The sequence below is a fragment of the Molossus molossus genome, unplaced genomic scaffold (genome assembly GCF_014108415.1).
Source record: "Molossus molossus isolate mMolMol1 unplaced genomic scaffold, mMolMol1.p scaffold_m16_p_10, whole genome shotgun sequence".
NCBI classification, from domain to species: domain Eukaryota; kingdom Metazoa; phylum Chordata; class Mammalia; order Chiroptera; family Molossidae; genus Molossus; species Molossus molossus.
Genome location: NW_023425345.1, coordinates 48,232,018 through 48,255,933, shown reverse-complemented (window position 1 = coordinate 48,255,933; position 23,916 = coordinate 48,232,018). Strand labels below are relative to the sequence as shown.

The window sequence follows — 23,916 nt, the reverse complement described above, 5'->3', positions numbered from 1 at the left end:
AAAGATCTCTTATCCTTTGAGACGACATGGAGGGACCTGGAAAGTATTATCCTAAGTGAAAGAAGCCAAGCAGAAAAAGACAGATACCACATGATCTCACTTATATACGGAATATAATGAACATAACAGTCTGAGGAATACAGTAGACCCAGACACATGGAAGTAGGGCACAGACTGACATCCCTCAGAAGAGGGGATGGGGGTGGGGGGGTGGGAAGAGATAAACCACAGAACTTATATGCATGTATGCATGACCAATGGACATGGACAACTAAACCGGGGACAGGGTGGGGGGGGGTGCCAATGGGGTAAAAAGGTAAAATATCTGTAACAAAAAAATAAATAAAAATTCATAAAAAAAATAAAATAAAATAAAAAGGTGTAAATAACTATACATTAAGGATGCCCTCCCTGATATCTGTAACTCAAACATGTCAAATGTATTGAATCCTTGCTTATTTTACTGAAAGAAAAAAAAGTGGCATAAATTCAGTAAAAATATTTTACTGAAAAAAAAATTCTGATGAGGCACCTTATTTATAATATGACCTTCTTAGACTCAACCCAAAGGAACTGTTCTCTGTGACATGTTTACTCTCCAGTTGTCCTCAACATACTTCATAAATAATATTTGACAAGAAAAACTTCATCGTAAAGGTATAAAAAATATAATTATCTTAAAATATTCATATTGTATGTTGTTGCTGCTTAATTTCCCATGATTTCACTGTCTGACAACTCAAGGAGAAAAACTGATGCCTTAAAGCAACAATTACCAGGTACCTGCCTTGATCAAAATAACCAGGTAATTACTAAGATCTTGACTTTGCATAGAGTTACGCAGGTAAGTAAAGTAATAATAGTTTTTAACAACACCAGAATTTGCTGCTAAATGAAATTTAAATATTATCAACCAACATCAGCTGAGTGCCTACTCTGTATAGACTAAAATATTGTGCCACAGTGATACCAAAATCTGAGACAACAAGGGCCCAGGTAAATATTATTTTGTTAGACTCTAGGAAGTCCAAAGCCTGCAGAGTAGAGTGGTCCTTCAGAATGGAGGAGAAAAAGAATCCGATTTAAAGTCAAAAGAGTCAAACTCTCTGTGACAGAGAGGCCTTGAACAAATCATTTAACCTCTCTCTCAGCTCTTAGTATTCTCAATTACTAAAAATATTTTATCTTTACTTATTTCAATAGGTTGGGGTGCTTAAATGAAACCTTGGGAAGGGTTTTGTAAAACCATATTTAAATAGGAGTGATTTTGTTGAAAGTGCCTGAGTGAACCAAAGTCCTGAGCCATGTTCAAGTGCACAGCAGAGGCCTTCAGCTAAAATGTACTGATGGACTATGGTATGCAAAAATATGTGTCTCTTTAAAGGGATATTTTTCTGAGTGGAGGAACTATAGTTTTCATGAGACTCCTCAAAGGATCTTTGGTTCTTCTCTTCCTCCTCACTACTCTCCAAAAAGTTAAGTGCAGTCATGCTTAAAATGTTGATACCTTGATTTGTAAATTGAATAGCCACTTCTAATGAATATGCTTATAAGTTCAGATTTCCATTTTGGGACTTTTTCATAAAGGCATCACCACGTATATTTGGAAAATTTTGAGGTTAGATGGAAAACTGGACTCTATACTGGTCGGTTGCAATCCTTCTATTCAAACAGAAATGGGATTAAATGGTTTCTTAAACCCCCTTCCATCTTAAGGACTTAGTTACCTTGTTTGTCACAGTTTGAAGTGTTCCCTGTGAATCACCTTAGAAATATCCTTGGTTCTGAAATAATAAGAACATAATACAAACTTTTATTTATGGTGTTCACCACAATGTTGTTTATAGCTTCAAGATATCTGAAGGAAAAAAAACCCTAAATATTCAGTGATAGTATATCCTAGGATGGAATACCATACACATATTTTTAAATTATGCTTTCAAAGGATTTTAACAACATGGTAAATGTTAATAGCAGTAAAGTAAGCTTAATACAAGAAGAAAATTATATGTAAAGTATAATTAATGTTATAAAATTACATGTAATATGTATATCTTTATACACATACATTACATATTTTATTATAACTAACCTAAAGGATGTATACCAAAACATTATTAGTGATTATCTCTAGATGATGGGATTATGGATATTTTTATCTTACTTTATTGTTTTTTATTTTCTTTTTATTGGTTTTCTCTTTTTGTTGCTGTTTTCTTTTTTTGGTAACAAAAATACTTTTTATTTTCAATTATAAAAACAACTGCAAAATAGTACAGAAAAGCACCAATTAAAAAGCAAAAATAAGTCACAGTTCCACCACTAGACGATTCCACTGTTAACATTTTATATAATCCTTCTGAATTTATTTTTACACATGTCCCCCTACACACACACTTATGCACAAATGTACACACACACACACACACACATACATGTTCTTTGTAGTCTGTTTGTTTTGTTTTTTAACTAATAGACTTCATTTCTTAGAGCAGTTTTAGGTTTACAGAAACTGAACAGAAAGTACAGAGAGTTCATGTATACTAATCTCCCCTCCCCCATTCCTCCTATAGTTAAGGTCTTTCATTGGTGTGGTACATTTGTTACAACTGACGAGCCAATACTGATATACTATTACTAACTAAAGTTCACAATTGGATTCACTCTTCTGTGGGTTTTACCAAATGCACAATGTCATGTACCACCATTTAAGTACCATACAAAACAGTTTCACTACCCTAAAAGGTCCCTGTGCTCCACCCTCACTTCTCCAACCCCCAGCAATCACTGATATTTTACTGTGTCCATGGTTTTACCTTTTCTAGAATGTGGTGTAGTTGGAATCAAACAGCATGTAACTTTTCAAACTCTCTCTCACTTAGCAATATACATTTAAGGCTCCTCCATGTCTTTTATGTCTTTTTTTTTTTTTATCCTCACCCGAGGACATTTTTCCATTTTTTGTTCAGGTAGAGTGGGAGGGAGAGAGAGGAACAGAGAGAGAGAAACATCGATGTGAAAGGAACACATCGAGTGGTTGCCACCCGCACAACCGACCAGGGCCGGGGACAAACTGCAACCGAGGTACGTGCCCTTAGCGGGAACCGAACCGGGGTCTCTCAGGACCGCAGGCCGACGCTCTAACCGCTGAGCCAAACCGGCCAGGGCTGTCTTTTATGTCTTTTCCTGATGCAATAGTTCATTTCTTTTTATTGTTGAATAATATCCCATTGTCTTGATGTACCACTTTACTTATCCATTCACTTACTAGAGGGTTGGCTGCATTCAATTTGGGGCAATTGTGAATAAAACTGCTATAAATACTAATGTGCAGGTTTTTGTGTGGATATGCTTTCAACTCCTTTGGGTAAATACCTAGAGGTGCATCTGCTTAATCATATGGTAACACTACATTTGGCTTTGTAAGAAATTGTCACACTATTTTTAATTATTTATTGTAGATGTCTTTCCATATAAAAAATATATATAATTGCATAGTATTCCATACTCTGTATACACTGTAGTTTATTTAACCATTCCCCTATTAATGGGCATCAAGATCATTTCCACAGACTGAAAGGTGCCAGAGGGGATGGGAATTGGAGACTGGGTTTAAAAGGTGAAGGGATAAGAAGTACAAATTCACCCTAGCAGGTTTGGCTCAGTGATTAGAGTGGCCTGAGGACTGGAGAGTCATGGGTTCAATTACCGGTTAAGGGCACATATCTGGGTAGCAGGTTAGATCCCTGACCCTGGCCAGAGAGCATGCAGGAAGCAACTGATTGATGTGTCTCTCTCATATTGATGTTTCTCTCTCTCCTCCTCCCTCCCTTCCTTTCTATCTAAAAATCATTGAAAAATTATCCTCAGGTGAGGATTAACAAAAAAAAAAAGAAGAAGAAGAAGAACAAATTGGTAGTCACAGGGATATAAAAGTACAGCATAGGGAATAATGTGTCAATAATATTGTAATAACTATGTATCATGCCAGGTAGGTACTTGAAGTATCAGGGCTCTTACAGGTAAGGGGAAAAAGACATTACCACATTAAATGTACACACTGACTTCAGAAAGAGTAAAATTAGAATAAGGAAATACAGTGTTTTCTGTGATATATGTTGTTTTTTTAAAAAAATTAACTCTTATGGGAGGTAATTTTCTTTTTTTTTAATGTTTTTATTTTTATTTTTTTTTAGACAAAGAGGAAGGGAGAGATAGAAACATCAATGTAAGAGAGAAACATCAACTGGTTGCCTCCTGCACACCTCCGGATTGAGCCCACCACCCAGGCATGTGCCCTGACCGGGAATCAAAGCAGGACCTCTCAATCCATGGGACAATGCTCACTCCACTAAGCCACACCAGCAGGGCAATTTTGATTATTTTGTTAGTTTTTGTGACATATATTTTTTACGGTCAAATTTGTGGGCAGATTCATTTGTTTTTTCGCTTTGTTAATATGTTTTCACAGGCCTGCTCTAGTCAGAGTATGAGTATAAAAATATTTACTTAAATATTCACCTAGAAGTTTAAAGTGTTTTTAACACTAAATTTTTTATCCATTTGTAATTTTTGTCTATATAAGGTAGAATCCCAACTTTCTAATTTTTCCCTGAAATGGCCAGTATGTTATTCCCACACCATTTATAAACAGTCTATCTTTTGAGCCACTTTATCACATGTTAAATCTTCATATATATTTGGACCAGTCTCTGAACTGAATATTTTGCTCCATTTTTCTGTGGCTCTTTGGAGCTAAGACCACACTGTTTCAATTACTGTAGCTTTTAATATCCCAGATAACCTCATGACTCATCTCCTGCGGGTCTTTACTCAAACACCACCTTCTCTGAGATCTTTCCTGAGCACCCTATTTACAGCCGCAACTTGTGTTTACCCCCATCCCCTCCCTGCACCCCACTACTATCTAGTTCCTTCCTTGCTTTATTCTTCTCCTTAATACATGTCACTATCTGGCATCTTATATATTTTATTTACTTGCATATTGTCTGTATCTGCAAACTAGGTTCCATGAGAACAGAGACTTTGGCCTGTTTTACTGACTTTTGTATCCCCAGTGACTAGAACACTGCCAAGCACAAAATAGGTCCTAAAAAATATTTGTTGAATGAATGACTATCTGGTAGAGAAAATCATCCTACATATAGCCACTATCCTTTTTCAACAAGTCACCATTTCTTTTTAAAGAACCATCCTTCCATGAAATATATAATTAATTTGACCAAGTCAAAAAAAAAAAAAAAAAAAGGTAAGATTTTAATAGGGCTACTGCTTAATAAAGAGAGTATTTTAGGAAGAATTAACAACTTTATAGCATTGAATACTTCCAAGTAAGAACTACCTGTTCTTCTATTTTTTCAAGTCAAGTTTTCTATTATATCCCTCCGTATAGTTTATGGGTTTTCTTTATAAAGGCCCTACATATTTCACATTTTGATTGTTCCTAGTCATTTTGTGATACTTTTTTTTTGTGATATATAAGAAAACTATTGGGTTTTGTGTATTTACTTTAATCTATCTTCTTACTAAATTATCTTATTGTTTCTAAAAGTATTGTAATTAATTTTCTAGCTTTACCAAACAATCACATCACCTGCCAGTAAACCCCTTTCCAGAGGTTTACTCCTGTAGCTTACTTTCTCCTATCCATTATCACAGTGGAATTTTCCAGCAGAGTTCATGTATTACCCACTCTTGAATTTCTTAAAATTAGTTCTATTCTTATAGTCAAGGAGAAAAGTCATAAAAATTTTTTTAATCTTTAGGGCTGTGTAACATACTAGATATTTTAATTTAGGTGAACCAAAATATCTGATATGATACAATTGACATCAGTTGTATGCAACTGATGCAAAAGTCACTTTCAAAATATATTAATTTTTTTCTCTTTGCTGGCAGACTGTTGATGTAAAAGTTAGTTACATAACAAAAAGAAGATTGAAATTGGTTTATGTTTGGAGATTAAGTAATTAATTGAATTAGGTACTGCTGAAACTAATTATTTTTTTAAATAAAACAAAACCAGATTCTTTCATTGAAAGTTAGAAAGCATTAAATCTACATCTTTTGCCCTGGCCGGTTTGGCTCAGCGGTTAGAGCGTCGGCCTGGGGTCCTGAGAGACCCGGGTTCGGTTCCCGCTAAGGGCGCGTACCTCGGTTGCAGTTTGTCCCCGGCCCTGGTCGGTTGTGCGGGTGGCAACCACTGATGTGTTCCTTTCACGTCGATGTTTCTCTCTCTCTCTCTCTGTTCCTCTCTCTCCCTCCCACTCTACCTGAACAAAAAAAGGAGGAATGTCCTCGGGTGAGGATAAAAAAATAAATAAATAAATAAAAAATAAATCTACATCTTTCTTTTATACTATTTTCTATTTACCAATTTTTTGTACAAACACTGAAATTGTTAAAGATTTAATTTGCATATTCAACCAATTTGCATATTGAAATAAGGTTGTATGAGTAATGTGTCAAGTTTTACACACATCTGTAAACTAGGATTTTTGGGGGAGTTACTTTTGTTCTAATAAAATAAAAACAGAGATTAAGAGCAATGATCAGGTGTCATTTTTACAGCTGAAGGTAATGAGACTAAGCAGCCCCAAGGGTCTTGCCCATGCTCACATAGTAGATTGCAGAGCCCAGACTCAAACTCCGGTTTTCTGCAGCTACACATATATTATTTCCACAGTGCTCTGCCTTTTACTTATCTTTATTTATGTAATTAGAAACAATGAAATGTGTTTCCTCATCTATCTAGAAAGTTTTCTCAGTTGCTACCTTTGCATATTATTTTAGCAGAAAATTATTTCTTATAAAATTCACATGTAGCTTTTGATTTTATAGCACCCTTTTCCTGAAGGTTCCAATAATTAATGTATGTTAGAAAAGAGTAAATCCTTACAACAGTCCTGTGTGTGGGGAAGCGGGAATGATGAGCCTCCTACGATATAAATCAACATTGTAATTGTTAAAAAATAGATGCACTCATTCGTAAGTGTCACAAAACACTCCAAGCTGAATAGGAAGGAATAGCTGAGTGGAACTGATAACAGCCAAGAAGAGGAAGCACAACAGCCCATTACAAGCCACTGAAAAGTTCCATAGAAGAAAAAAAATGACCTACGGCAGGAAATTCCTGACCAGTAGTGTAATCTCTTACATAAATGTGTTGGCAGATGAATGGATTTTTATGATTTTGCTTACACCCGCTGCTTATTGACCCTTTAGATATGTCACCTTGTAAATGTATTATAACTTCACTTTGAGTTTTTTTTTTCCCTCACCCGAGGACATTTCTCTACCTTTTGTTCGGATAGAGTGGGAGGGAGAGAGAGAACAAGAGGGAGAGAGAGAAAGAGAGAGAAACATCGACGTGAAAGGGACACATCGAGTGGATGCCTCCTGCACGGCCCAACCAGGGCCAGGGACAAACTGCAACCAAGGTACATGCCCCTAGCGGGAACCGAACCCGGGTCTCTCTGGACTGTAGGCCCACGCTCTAACCGCTGAGCAAAACTGGCCAGGGCCACTTTGACTTTTAATGGTATGATTCAATAAATCCTAGATTCATCTTATTCCCCTTAAAATACTCTTTGCCCAAAAGTGGGAGGAAGAGATGAGTAACTAAAATACCAAAGAAATTTGGTATAAATCAGTCCCAGGAAGAGTATTATACTGAGGATTCAATATAGTAATACCCTTATTTACTATTATTGTGTATACTGAATTGGGCAATGGAAATTTTAAAGTACTGATTAAGGCTATAGCCGTAGAACTATTAATATGGCAGTGAATGTAAAGAGCTAAAAAATAAATGAAGCAAATTATGTATTGAACTTCATGTATATGTGAAATACTGACCTAGACATTTTACTTACATTATCTCATTTCATTTTTACAACAATATTGCAAAATAACAATTATGCTCATTCTATAGATTATAAAACTGAATTTCTAAAAGGTGAAGTTATATAATTCATGCCCTCCCACTTCCTAGGCAGACCTGGATGCAGTCATTCCTGGATCCAATGCTTTTTGCCTGTGCAACCGTGGGCAAGTCCCTGAACCTCTGGGAGCCTCATGTTCCTCACTGCTGAAAGGAGAAAAGATGCCTCACAAGGTTACTACAAATACACTTAATAAACTGCTAAACAAACACATTGGCGATTACTACTATTAACACAAACAAACAAACAGTTGAACTCATAAGAGAAAGTGACGGGAATTGATTTCCAAACTATATCTTCAGACACTTTGTTTTCAAATGCTTGATGATGCAATACTGAGCTGTGTTTTCCAGGCAAGGTCTTTAGGGTTGAGTGTCAATGAATCATTTCCTTCATATTATGATGAAAGATAAGCCTTGGAGTTCAGGTTCCCACACAGTCTTATCTTAACAATCCATATGTTTCAGGTAATCAAACAATTAGTATTGTTAATAATTTCATTTGTAGGAGTGTAAGATTCCCTTTCTGCAGATATTTCCAGCACAAAGACAGGGACTGTTGGCCATTGACCTACTGACACTAGATCTACAATGACAAGTTCTATGCCAGGAAAGTGAGAGGCAAGAGGAGTAAATCCAGTGTTTCTAATTTTTCTTATCACCTAAACTCAGTTGTCAAATGAAATCTTACGTGGATATACAGCATAAAAATAGATTATAAAAGCAATATTTTATCAGCTCAAATTTGTTACATATATTTATTATCAGATTAATAAGTGAAAACATTGAATTCTAAGAAACACAAAAATAATTGAAATTAAAGGTTACTCATAATAGTTATATAACTCTTAACCTCAGAATCCAAATATTTTATTTTTGTTTTGTTTTCACTAAATTGAGACAAGTCTGATTCACAAGAAATTGCATATGAGAACACTTTTTATTGATTCTTTTGTTTTTGAGGTGACTATAGGTTTGGATGTTTTGTTTTTGTCTATATTTAATAGCTTATATTGCTTTTCAGTTAAACAGCTAGCCAGAGAGGCTGTGTTCGAAAATGTGCACATCAATAAGTTAACCTAGCCATAAAATTTAATATCACCATAATTTAATATTCTGGAGGTACATGCAAATAAAATGATTGATTAGCTAGAGAACTCAAGAGAATCAGTTGAAAACTATTACAAACATGAAAGAACCCAATGTAGTTTTTTAAAAAACACACATAACATAGAAAAATCAGTAACATTCATATGTACAAGTAACACCAGAATATATAATAGAAGGAATAGCTCTACCAAAAACACATATACATAAAACAAACATTTCTCAAGATAAATTAAAAGTTATTTTTTTAAAGAGAGAAAAAAATGGGAAGGCATATCATGTCTTTGGTGTAAAAAACTCAGCATCTTTCCCGGCCAGTGTGTGCACCAAGAGGTCGCTGGTTTGATTTCCAGTCAGGGCATATGTCCAGGTTGTGGGCCAAACCCCAGTGGGGGGCATGCAGGAGGTGACCAATGTTCTCTCTCATCAATGCTTCTCTCTCTCTCTCTCTCTCTTTCTCTTCCTCTCTCTCTAAAATTAAAAAAGAAAAAGTCAGCATCTTAATGCTCAATGTCACTATTCATCAGAGGAATGTAAATTAAAAATACAATGAGATATCACATCACACCTGTCAGAATGGCTACCATCAATAAATCAATAAATAACGAGTGTTGGCAAGGATGTGAAGAAATGGGAACCCTCATGCATTGTTGGTGGGAAAGCAGATTGGTGTAGCCACTATGGAAAACAGTATGGAGAGTCCTCAAAAAATTTAAAGTGGAACTGCCTTATAACCCAGCAATTCCACTTTTGGGTATATATCCAAAGAAACCCAAAACACTAATTCCAAAGAATATATGCACCCTTATATTCACTGAAGTGTTATTTACAACAGCCAAGATATGGAAGTAGCCTGAGTGTCCATCAATAAACAGGAGGATTAAAAAAATGTGATACAGCCTGACTGGTGTGGCTCAGTGGACTGAGCATCATCCTATGGACTGAGAGGTCCCGGTTCAATTCCTGGTCAGGGCATATGCCCGGATTGCGGGCTCTATCCCCAGTGGGGAGCATGCAGGAGGCAGTGATCAATGTGTCTCTCGCACATCAGTGTTTCTATCTCTCTCTCCCTTCCTCTCTTTCTAGGAAATCAATAAAAATATTTTGTTAAGTTGTGGTACATATATATATGGAATATTTATTCAGCCATAAAAAAGAACAAAATCTTACCATTTGTGATAGCATGGATGGACCCAGAGGGTATTAAGTAAAATAAATCAGACAGAGAAATGCAAATATCATATGATTTCACATATATATGGAATCTCGAGAACAAAATAACAAAATAGAAACAGACTTATAAATATAGAGAATAGACGATGGTTGCCAGAGTAGAGGAGGTTTGGGGAACTGGATTGAAAAGATGAAGGGATTAAGAAGTACAAATTGGTAGTTACAAAATAGTCAGAGGGATGTACAGTACAGCATAGGAACTATAATCAATAATATTATAATAACTATGTAGGATGCAGGTAGGTAATTAAAATATTGGGAAAAACTATTTGTAAACTGTATGATTGTCTGACCACTATGCTATATACCTGAAATGAATACAATATAATATCGAATGTAAACTGCAATTGAAAAATTAAATAAAAAGAAAGATTCAGCATCATAAGATGTCACTTCTTTCAAAGTTAATTTATAAATATTAGACATCCTAGTCCCAAAGTTATTAGTAGAATTTTTTTTCAAACTAGACAATTTGATTTTAAAGTTCCTGTATAAAACTAAATAAGCAGCAAGAGCCAGGAAAAAGCATCTAGGGAAATGTAAAAAGAAGAATGAGGAAGATATGATCATACCAATTATTAAAACTGGAGGGAGAGAAGGAAGAAAAAGAGGGAAAGAGGAAATGTAAATCTATATACAGTAATTGCCTGTGTCTGCAATGAACATCTCAGAGGAAACTGTCTATCTTGGTTAGCTCTGTGGACAGAGCCTTTTGTCCTATTTTTAAATTTTATGTCATATGTATGTATAATCCATTCAAAAATTGAAAAATAATTTTAATATATAGACATTAATTGGATAAAGATTATAATTTTCTGCTCTATAAAATTAAGGGAAGCTTAGCAATTGCATTTAAATGCTATCTAGATTCCATTTATGTGTATTAGGTTTATCATCTTAACCAGGGATTATTAGCAATATCTCTGTAATAGAAAATAGCTTATAATGTTGTTTATTTTGAAAACTTTATCCTAGAATCTAGGACAGTCAGTCTTCCAAAATCATTTATCATTAAGCCATAACATTCAGTATAGTCATTTAATAAAAAAGAAAGAAGGAGAAAAAGAAAAGTAGGAAGGAAGGAAAGAACTGCAACCTAGGAAATATATTAAAATAAAATTTTTAATCCAAATATATTACCTTTCTCCTCAATTCCACCTCACTGGAATATAAATGTCTTGTTATAAGTTTACTGGGATAAATGAACAATTATCTAATAAATAGTTCTTAGTCTTAAATTTAAGCAGAATTTCAATGATACCAGAAGCATAAAATATACTAAAACCTTTAATATTATTCCTGGTACATTGAGTCACTCAATAAATATTTGTTGAATTAAAACTAACTAGTATAGTTATTTGGTAAGTTGTTTTCTGGGAACCTAATGCCATTAAATGGATTTAAAACTATGCTAATAGGAATTTTTAAAAGGTAATTAATATTGTTAATTACCCTTTAACTCAATTTTGAAAAGTTAAAATCATAGGAATTAGGACTGAAATTGTTTCTATAAAAAAGTAGCAAGAAAACAAAACAAAACCCATATTTTCAAATAAATATAGCAAAGTATTCTAATGGTTCTCCTATGGTCACTTGGTCTTACAAAATCCCCAAAATGTATTATTAAAAAAGACATATCATTTCTTGCAGCATTATAACAATAGCAAAAGTCTAAAAACAATCTAAATATCCACTAACAGAGGACTGGTTTTGAACAAATTCTGGTACATTTATGTAATAAAATATTATGTAGCTTTTTAAAAGAATAAAGTAATTCTCTATGGGCTGATGTGGACCAACCAAGATATCCTGTTAACTATTCAAAAAGCACATAGCTGAACAAGGAGCAATGGAGCCCATATTATGAGGTTCTCAAGTCAGTGTATAAGGCTAGATGGAACTGCGCACAGTTCAAATGTCCCTAGAAGATCCCTGAGATCAAGGCCAGTTTGGAGGCTCACAAACCCTTTCTCAGTAAATGCTGCACGGCATTGCCTTTGGCATTGAAAGGCATTTCCGGTGCTTCAGTTGCTCATCAGATGAAGCTGGCTTCCATTTAGGGGCAATGTTGTGTGATAGATGCAGAGGGATTTCTTTTCCTTTTTATCGAATTTATTGGAGTGACACTGGTTAACAAAATTATACTGGTTTCAGATGCACAATTCTACAATACATCATCTGTACATTGTGTTGTGTGTCCACCACCCCAAGTCAAGTTTCCGTCCATTACCATTTATCCCCCCTATACTTTCCTCTATCCTCCCAACCCCCCCCCCCCCCCCCAGTAATCACCACACTGTTATCTATGTCCATGAGTTTTCTCTCTTTTTTTCTTTTTTGCTCTATCCCTCCACCACTACCACCCCAGGCTGACTGCCCCTTCTACCCACCCCAGACAGCTGTCAGCCTACACTCTCATGTTAAGTGTTCTTATGACAGTAATATACAAGGTTAGCCTCATCCCCAGCGTCATGCATACGCTGGGAGGGAGTCTGGCTGAAGGAATAGGGTCCATCTCCTATTCACTGCTCTGCAGTTGGTTGAGTAGAACGGAATGTGGGGTCACCAGCACTGATTCTCTCCTGCTTTAGGTTCTTTGGTGTTTTTTTAAAATATTTTTGGTGTGCCGAGTATAAGCAGATGATTTTTTTCACTTCAAATATTTGCAGTTGATTTCCTAAGTCAAATTCACATATGCCATGTCTCCTCCGTAAAATTCTCCTCCTTGTGCAAAATAATTAAATGAAAGTACACTTATCCACATATATATTTACCTGTACATAGACTATCTGGAGGGATAGAGTAGTCCCTCCTTATCCTTGGGGCATACATTCCAAGATCCCCAATGGATGCCTGGAACCACAGAGAGTACCAAACACTATATATACCATGTTTTTCCTGTATTTACCTATGATAAACTTTACGGCTTCTCTTCGGCATATCCAAATTGCCAGCATCCCTACTCTTGCACTTTGGGGCCATTATTAGTAAAGTAAGGGTTGCGTGAACACAGCACTGAGATACCTAGACAGTTGAACTGATAACCCAGACGGCCACTAAGTGACTAACGGGAGGGTGGATGTGCTGGGAAAAGGATGATTCACGTCCGGGGCAAGATGGAATGGAACCCAACAGATTTCATCACGCTACTCAGAATGGCCTGCAATTTAAAACTTGTGAATTATTTCTGGAATTTTCCATCTAATATTTTCAGACCTTCGTTGACCACAGGTAACTGAAACTGCAGAAAGCGCAACTGTGGGTAAAAGGGCACTACTCTACTCAAGAAACTGAGAGTGCAGGTTACTTTTTGCCAAAGACAGGGGATCACCTGGAGAACTGTAGTCAGAAGGACACTTTTCATTCTGTAATATTTTTGTATTATTCAAACATTCTACCATGTATAACATTACTTTTTTCAAAATATACAAGTAAAAATGCTGTGTTTAAAACTGCACACAACAGCCCTGGCCAGGTAGCTCAATTGTTGGAGGGTTGACCGATAGCAAAATTTCAGGTTCCATCCTCAGTCAGGGCACATACAAGAATCAGTAAATGACCATGGAGGGAGGTAGGAGAGGACAGAGGGAAGACAGTGGTGATGGAAAGAGACATGACTTGGGGTGGTGAACACACAGTGCAGTATACAAATGATGTATTATAAAACTGTACTCCTGCCCTGGTCGGTTTGGCTCAGCGGTTGGAGCATCTGCCTGTGGACCAGAGAGTCCCAGGTTCATTTCCTGCTAGGGGCAAATACCAAAAAAAAAAATGTACTCTTTAGACCTGTATAGTTTTATTAACCCATATAATCCCAATAAATTCAATTTAAATAAAAGAATCAACCAATGAATGCATAAGTGGAACAACAAATCACTGTTTCTTTCTCCCTTCCTCTCTCTGTAAAATCAATATTTTATTTTATTTTATTTTATTATTTTATTTTATTTTATTTTATTGAAATGCACACAACAGCCCTGGCCAGGTAGCTCACCTTAGTTGGTTGGAGCGTCAAGCTATACACAAAAAGTTTGCAGATTTAATTCCTTGTCAGTGACATACCTAGGTTGCAGTTTGATCTCAGGTTGGGGTGCGTACAGAGGCAAACGATCGATGTTTCTCATATTGACGTTCTCTCTCTCTCTCTCCCCCCCCCCTTCCTCTCTCTAGAATCAATAAACATAACCTTCCTCTCTCTAGAAGAAATAATATATCCTCATGAGAGGATTAAAAAAATAAAATAAAAATGCATAAAACAGCTAATGGATTAAGAAAATTTAAGATTTAAGTGTTGATTAAAACCTATTAACCTCCTGCTAATAATGACTTACCCCTCTAACCCAATTCTTAACTTTTGAGGGTTCACAGAATCTTTGAAAATGTGATAAAAACTAAAACCTGCCCCCAGTGGAACACAGAGATATACACATAAATCCATGAAATTCATGAACCCTAGATTTAAAGCTATTATACTACAACAACATCTATCTGCTGGATTTTCCCCCCAAAATATTTAACCTAAATCTACTCGGTTATTATCAGATAAATTCAACATATGAGACATTAGTGAATTGAACCAGCCTAAATGCTTCAAGATTCAGCGTTATGAAACAAAGCAAAACAAAAATATAAATCCAAAGAGACTAAGAGATACAACTAAATGCAATGTGTAAACCTTGATCAAATCATGAATGGGGGGGGGGGGCGTTGTCTATAAAATATATACAATTGGGACAATTAGGGAAATTTGAATATGGGTTCAATATTAGATAATATTATAAAAGTATTGTTTATTTTAAGGGTGTGACCATGCCTATTAAACAATTTAGGGGTAAAATGTCATGAGGTCTGCCACTTTTTTTTTAATCCTCAGAATATGTTTTTATTGATTTTAGAAAGAGGAAGGGATAGAGAAACATTGGTGTGAGAGAGAAACATCAATCGGTTGCCCCCCATACACATCCCAACTAGGGATTGAACCCACAGCCTAGGTATGTGCCCTGACCGGGAACTGAACCCACAACCTTTTGGTATACAGGATGACGCTCCAACCAATCCAAGCCTCCCACCCAGGGAGATCTGCTACTTACATTTATAGTTCAAAAAAGTACAAATGAATGTGACAAAATCTTAACTATTTATAAATCTTTGTAAAAGGTACATGGGTATTCATTGCATTATTTTTGTAACATTTCCATTAGTCTGGAACTTTGCAATATAAAAACACTGAAAGGAAAAAATTACCTTCACTCTCCTGTAATCCTAACACACCACCATCGTCAAATTTCCCCTCCCCCTACTTATCCATTTGGCTTTCTATCTCCGTCTTTCTTGCCAAAATGAATTGTTAGTACTGTTCAAGAAATCTAGCACTTGACTTGTTTCTTCTAAAAATATTATGAAGCACAGTGTCTCAACCTGAGTCCATGCTTCCTATGTCTCTGTCTCTCTTGGCCAACTTATAAGCTAGTGAGGTCAGTGACCGTGCTTGCATCATCTTTATAACCCCAGTGTAGAAACATTATAAGGAGAGGCAATAAGCATGAACTGAACTGAGCCTTTGGACCCGTTCACTAATCTTTAGTACCTGTTGTGTTACTCTTTAGCAAAGTGGGTAGTGGATTTCTTGGGAGAATGAAAAAAAAATGCTGAAACCAAATCACTAAAATGAAATTCTAGGATTGCCTCTCCCATGAGTATAAATAAAATGAGCCTTATACATAGTAGCTTTGTGCCACATTAGCAAGAGTATGGAAATTCAAAGTATGCCTGAAGCAGAATAAAGGTAAGGTGTTGCACTGCCATCTGTGCATGCTGCTGGCTTGCTTTATCTGACTTGCACCTGTTAGCATTTTATTCTCTAATACTATGCTGACAGCATTTTTTGTGATGATGGAGCACAGAGCTTGTCACTGGCAACATAGCACCATCCTACTTTAGAGTAAATAAAACTACTTCAGATTGGAAACTAAATGACAGAAAGTGTCACAGATGGAACACACGGGGAACAGGAAGGGAAAGCTGCATTGCTCGTGGTCCCCAGGGTCCAGGAATGGAGTCAACTCTGAAATGCTGGCAGTGGACTCAAGCTATTACCATGTGTATGCAGAACAAGCCAACTTAAATGCATTCATCTTTGAGAATAAGAAGACGCTCCTGTACTTTTGTTACAACAAAAATCAAATCTATCCATTCCCTCAGTGTTTCACTTCTTTAAAAATAGTTCTTCTTAACGTTACTCATTGCCCATTCTTTTTCCTTCTCTCTTTTCCTGTGCCTCCTTTTCTCCTCAGAGATACCTCCAGAAAGAAAATACACAGCCCTCAACCAGTCAACACAAATTCTTCAGAATTCTTTGAAATAGTTATTTTGTTTACAGTAACGTTCAGGAGACCCAATGCAGCCTGTCATGGTGATTGGTACAAACCGCCTTAAGTTTACATAGAAGTATGCTACAAGTATCAGGAATAGCAAAACAAGGTCTGAGACCTATTTTTGTTCTAGAGTGAAAGTCGCTAGGGCCCCCACTATGGTGTCTGCCTTTAGGAAATTGTTTATGCTTTCTACAACCAAGTATTCCCTTATTTCTCGTTCTCCTCTCTTACTCTTAGTCCAGGAAAACATCAGAGGAGAATAAAAGAAGAAAAAAAGGTTTAAGAAAGCAGGAAATGGAAAGCCATTTCTTTCAAAGCAGTGCACAGGCAAGAGCCTGACCATTGAAGTCACTGGAGGATTTACATTTACCCATGCAGTAGGTCTACCCCAGCCTAGTTCTGGACTAAATATTATGTTTAATTCCGCAAACCAATGTATGACCTGTCACACAATTACCCCTAATTACACAGTTGATCCTACCTCCTGCACTTCCTCTCCCAGTCACCACTATCAGTTGTCCTAAGCCCAAGAGATCAGATGTTCAGATGTACCATCTCCACTCACCTGCTAATGCCAGAACTCTTACCTGGCTAGATGAAGAAAAATGGTGACACACTTTTCACTGCCTAAATAGTTTCAGCCCCCACCTCTTTCTGATTTGAGAGCCCAATGAAATCCATTCTCTGGATTAAGCTTTAAAAAGAAATAAGTGAAGATGTTTGTAGCTAGGACAATGGTAAAGCACATTGGCCCAAGACAGGGGTTGGGAACAGGGAGAAATATTGGTGACGTAAAATAGGTTCCCTAGCCTAGCCTATTTTTTTATCTTCAGGTCATTTTTTCTGCATCTTTCTTCCCTCTTCTTTTTTCTCACCCTGTGCTGGTGTCAGTTAGCGACTGCCAAAGGCACCCAACTTGCTAAAATTATTTCTGACTCCTATCTATGAGCTCCTTCTTCTTTCTCACTCATTTGTCCGGTTAATGGCTAGCAAGAAGATTCCACCCAAATCAGTACACAGTGATTCGCTAGCTCTACCTGCTCTGATGCTTACTGAGCAGTGCTCTGTACCAGGTGTGGTGCAAGCAAAGCCGAGGACGCCTTGTCCTTGCCTGCAAGAAGCCTAAACTCCAACCGAGAAAAAACAAACATGCAAACAACTAAATCTAATGCAAGGGAGAATCCTGGAGATGGAAACACAGAGGGAAAAGTGACTAACATCAATGAATGGTGATATCACCCATCCTTATCAGATTGTACTGAAGGATTTTTTTTTCTTAAATCATTTAAAAAGACAAGAGTGCAAAGTCAAGTTTTATCGGATGTCACACAAAGAAATCTTCAACCTCAAACAGCATCTCCTCCAAAATTTTTGCAAGGGGTGGGAAGTAGCACAGTACAAATGCTAATCTGTAGCAGAAAAGGAACTGCATAGATAAAAAACCAGAGTAACTGCTCATAAGGGTTGTTTCCATCTGTGATAACTCCGTTAAGAATAGCCCTTACTTTGCCTTTCCTGCAAGATGCTACAGATGAAGCTGTGCGAATTGACAGGGTAGTGCAGACAAGCCAAGCATCCAGGTCTACAGAACATAACAGGGTGGAGTAGAGGTAATATCTGACTGGTAGGTTATCCCCTTTCCCTTCTTTTAGTTATCCAGGGAGTGAGCGAGTTCAGAGACAGTGGGCCTGGGTGAATGACCTAATTAAACATTTTTCTAGAGCTGGGCAATCATACAATGGAAAGGGCAACACCACTGGGAGAAGGCAGAAGGCAGCAGGGACAAGAGTAGCAATTAAAGACAGCATCTGAGGCCCCAACTGTAAATAACTGCTGTCCTTACTTCCCTGTCAGCTCTTCCCACAGCTAGAGTTAGATTCTTAGCCAAAGCCTGACCCTCACTCCTCTGCCCTCCTTTTGCACAAAGCAACATTCCCTAATGCAACATAGTAGTGGGCTGTCGATGACCAGCAGGGGTTTGGGAGCCAGGTGCCTCCTTTGCCTGCCTTCCATTTCCCAGCTTGTTGAATCTCTGAGCCTGTACTTCTTCATCTGAAAAACGGGGACAGTTATGGTAATAAACTAGTGATCATAAAATAGGCACTGTGCTAAGTGCTTTATGTGCATTATTTATTTAATCATCAGGAAAAAAGTTTAAGATAGTATGAAAAATAATCACTATTGTAAGTAATAACAATAATTCCTCCATTACAGATAAAGAAATTGCAGTTCTGAGAGGAGTTAATTAACTTGCCCAAGGTCTAACCTCACTGACTGAACTCTTGACTTCTTATACTATTGTCATAATACCTGTCTAAACAGGGTATTGAAAGTGTTAATATCAATGTATATGGACACCAATTAATGCTATTGTCAGTATTTTAGGTGCTGTTGCTGTTGATAGTGATATTGTTTTTGGTGATTTTCTCTCTCCCCAAGAGTTCCGAGGTCTATTAAGCACAAATCATCAGTCCATGTACTGGCAAGCCTAAACCAGTTACTTAGGGACATTTTTTACCACCATGTAACAAAACTAATATACCTTTTAGATATTTCATTGTTAAAATATACCTGTTGAGGATGAATGAGAGGTCAAGAGGCAAGGAAATGGGATTAGTACCAGTATTTTAACTTCATATCTAAATGGTCCCCAATGCTTATGCTTAAAACTTCAGAATAACAAAATATAAGGTATATTTTTCTTACATGTCTCAGTTAGATTTCCCAAGTTAAAATTATGTACCATATACTAACTTTTCATTATCCAAACTTCACTTTTGCTCTCTTCTTATCTTTTCATTCATTTTTCATTGTCATGAAATAACTATGATAATTGTTTAAACCTCTGACATGATAAGATACCAATCAGATTAAATATAGCAAGCATTTGGCATGCACCTGGAGACTTCCCTAAGTAAAATAAAATTATCGCATTTCATCACTTCTCATTGCCAACTAATGTCCCCACATCAAGAGGGTCATTTGCAGCTACATATCTATTTATAATATTATGTTCACTGTCTTCCTTCCTCTGGCACATTGTCTGTGACCTTGACTGTTGGAGGGATGATAAAATAGTGCCATCAACATATGTTTATGAAGCTCTAGACATCATGTAAGAGATTTCCTAGTTATTAAAAGTGATAAAGAGTGACAAGAGTAGTTCTGTACTATAATAGTACCTGTCAATAGAAAAATGTCATCCTTACCATAATGTACCCACAGGCATAATTAGGAGGTAGAAAGGGAATGATTCTCTGGGCATATTAATAAGAGGGCTGGGATCAAACACAGCAGCAGTAGAAGGTACCTTTTCTCCCAAGTACCTGAGTGGAACACCAGTTCACACCAAAGGGTCCAGGCAACAGTGATGATCCCATTCCAAAATGTGGAGCACCAAAGAATGCCCAGCTTAGAAGCACTCTTGAAGAGGGGCCAGCAGGAATTTCTGTGAGGAAATGAGATTTTTCTGACTTTTCCTAATAGCATCAGTATGAAAACCAAAATAATGAATACCTTGGGGGCACTAAGAGCATTAAAAGAATTTAAACTTCTAAGAACATTAAAGGAATTTAAACTTCAGAATTCCTGAATGCTCATATCCATAAACACAAATCTGTACATCCCACAGAGCTAAAAATAAATCTGCCTGGAGGTCTCCTTCCTGTTCACATGATTCTCCTTAACATTTGGTAGGATCTCCTCCCTCTTATCCTAACCTTTATCCTTGTCATGCCCGTCTGTCAAGGGCAGGAGGTAAAGAAAGAAACAAATAAATTGGGCTCCAAATTCCTGCTCAGTTAACTGCCCCACTCCCCACCCCCTGAAAAAGTCTGTTTTCCTAGGACCAAAGAAAAGGTGTCCCTGCAACTGAACACTAACTCTCTGTAAAATGGGGTGTGGGGCGGTTGGTGTATCCTCAGCCATCCTTTCAGCTCAAACCCTTCATGGAGCTGAGATGCATGGCTTTAGATGAGAAGAGTCTCAGCAGAAACCTCACACAGCCTCCATCCTGGTCCTTGGCCCCTTCTCAGGCGGTGGGGTGGAACGTGGGCAGCTGCGAAAGGCTAGGACTGGGAGGTTGACAGGGCTCCCTCTCCTCAGGGTTAGTAGTGGCTCCAGAGATGGAGCAGCTTGCTCCCAAATGACCGTTCCACCTTACAGAAAAATCACATCTTCACTTTGACTCTCTGTCTGATTCACCCTTCAGCACAAACTCTTATCCAAGCTCCTCCACTTCACAGATGTGTGACGACTTCTCTGGGCCCCGGTTTCCTCATCTGTAAAAGGAGGGTAGTAACAGTATCTTTTGCCATTGTGAGAATTGGTTAATGTATGAAGGTGTTTAGTATGGCTCTGAGGACATAGTAAGTAGCTCATAATTGCTATGGTTTGTATTATTATTACTGGTGGTAGTAGCAGTAGTAATCATAGTAGTAAGTAAGGGTAGTATTCTCTACCACTAACACAAGGGATACCAACGCTGTTATCTTTCCCTCCCCATATTAAGTTTCAGGTGAATAGTTCAGATCCCCACATTAAGAGTCTGTGTCAGGAAACAAGCTTTGGACAAAGCCTACTGCCAGCATTCTGGGGACTTTGCTGGAAGGTTTGCATTTTCTCTTGACAGGAGACACTGTCTGTTGAAAGTGTCCTTGCCACCTCTATAGTATTAATAACTACCAGATGTGACTAGAGAATACTAAACATGTCAGTGATTTGATTCTATCGGTTTACGTCATGACTAAAATAGGCAAGGTCACAGACAATGGCATAAAGGAAGACAGAGGTTCCATGATACTAAGCCCAAATTACTTCTCTGTAATGTGTACTTTTTAGGATTTTAGAGTCCTATATAGTGTCTGTGTTTTATGGAGTCATTCTTTCCTGATAAATTTTTGTATTTTGAACAACACAGTCTGTGGATTAAACCAAGGTGACAATAGCAAATGACAGAAAAATAATTGTCTAAAATAATTCCCAAAACTCTTCCCTCAGAATGAGGTCTTGAGCCACGGCAGGTAGACTGGCACATTGCTCGCCATTCCTGCCCACAGTATCTAGTAACACACAAAGGCTATGGTTTTGAAATCATATTTCACCTAAGGTTAGAAAATAATGATAAGAGATCCAATAATTTAAATTGTTTTCTGCCCATCAAATATTTGAAATCTTCATAAGCTTTAAAATATGTTCTAATCACTAAAGGTTTTATTTTATGGAATCCTATCACCTCAACACATGTCACAAACTAATTTATCTTTGTTCACCTTAAATCTAGAGGGACATGCTAGAACGAGTCACAGTGGATGTGGTCAAAATTACTGACAGACTGATGTACCAAACAGTGTACATGTTCTTCATGGGAGTGGAAAGATGTGTTCAGAAGTGAGTGACTGAAAACCAGGCTCATCTTACAATATACAATTTTCTTAAAAATTAAATACATCCTTACCTTGGGGTGGATGGACTGTCTCCCCGGTGGTAGCTTGATTCAAAGGCAGCTCTGTTCTCCACTCACCATTCTCACTGAAGGGGTCCAGACAACTGCCTGTGGATGGTGAGGGAAGACATGTCCTACCACTTCCTCAAATCAACACACCCAAAGCCAGAAGACTGTACAATCAGTTCTTTACTCAAGCCCGAGTGATATAATCTATCTCCTACAGTGAGGTAACCCATCTCCTACAGTGAGGTAATCCATCCTGCACAACATTCAAAGTGTGGTGAGGGACTGAGAGAGGCATTGCTAGACTGGTTAATTTATTTCTAGGCACCGACTGTGAAAGTGAAACACAATCCCCTAATTTTGAGAGCCCTATAGGGACATCCCATCAGAAGTCAGTGAGTGACTCTTTTGCCACTCTTTCATACATTCTCTCCCCCTCTCTTATAGTTCCTCTCTTCCCGCAGTTTCCACTTCTCTGGTGTCCTGGCCATCAGAGAGGAAAGATTCAGATGTCGGGGTGAGGGAGGTGGTTGAGGAAGAGTCTCTCAAAATGATCTGTCTCTGGGTGAGAACACCTTTCATTGCAAAGATTAATCTCCTGTTAGTACAATTTACTACCTTGTCAAGTGAAAGAGAGTACTCCTTCTTCCTAGTTTTGAGTTATATCTCAAAAGGCTGCCTCCAAATACATTTCCACCCTAAAGTAGTTGTCCCAACCCTCTGTGTTCTATCAATAGGATTTATTTTATTCTTGGCATTTAATACTAGGTAAAATCTGGGTGACTCTAACTGTCTCTCTCCCTGTCTTCCCCTGGCACCAACCTCACTAGAATGTAAGCTCCATGGGAACATGGGCATCACCTCTCTTAGGATAGCTGCTGCTTTATATCCAGCTCCTATATAGGTGCTTGGCACAAGGCAGTAAGTTCTAGATCTGCATCTCCATTAGTTAACTGGCTTATTATACGGGTACTTCTATTACAACTTGGAAAAAACCTGAATTCTGGAAAGATGCTCCCAGAAAACCCACTCTTCCTCCTATATTTCCTAATATCTACCCAGCTAGAAAATTCAGTCATTCTGGAATTTACTCCCCACCCCCTGCTTCTCCTTTCTCCAATTCCCTACATTCCTATCCTCTTTCACCATGTTCCTCCTCTTCTTCTAGGCCCATCTCACCCCCTTCCTCATCTAACTGGTTTCCAACACAAGCCAATTCTTCCTCCTCAATTATCCCTCTTTCCCATCTGTAAGTGTTACCACCTCTGTTAAGTCTCACCACCACAGTTAGCAGCTGTCATCCCTGTGTATCACACTATTGTGGTTTTTTTTATTCATTCAGTGCTTTTTAGATCCTTTCAGAGTCTCACACTTCCACAAAAATCTGATAAAAATCATGGGCCCACGAAAATCACATTCTCTCAAACTTTTACATAAAATGTCAGTACTTTATATTTTAAACCTCTTACTGTAACATGCATTGTGGTTATTTTTTATAATTATTTATTTACACGCCTGTCTCTCTCACTAGAATAAGCAGTTCTAGGACAAGCTTGTAGCATAGGTTATCTTTTTCCTTTAATCCATGTTTTCATAGTACTGTGCTGAAAAATGTCAATGAAGTGACTGTCTAGTGCAATATTTAGATATTAGGTGAATATTGCATCTTCTAAATATCCGTCATTTGAGTAACAACCTCACAATTTTTGCCATATCTATTACAATTTGCCCTCTTACTTACTTACCATTTATGGTAGATTATTTGTAAAATGATGGCCAGATTTCTCCCA

General features: G+C 37.4%; 1 long non-coding RNA gene across 1 annotated transcript; it reads right to left on the bottom strand.

Annotated features, from left to right (window-relative positions):
- Nucleotides 1-1,726: 1,726 nt before the first annotated feature.
- LOC118624672 lies at nucleotides 1,727-22,228 on the bottom strand. Its single transcript, XR_004958408.1, has 4 exons — nucleotides 22,133-22,228; nucleotides 20,560-20,957; nucleotides 20,004-20,125; nucleotides 1,727-1,784 (listed from the first exon to the last, which is right to left on the bottom strand). It is a non-coding gene; the product is annotated as an uncharacterized LOC118624672 (long non-coding RNA).
- Between the last annotated feature and the right edge of the window lie 1,688 nt (nucleotides 22,229-23,916).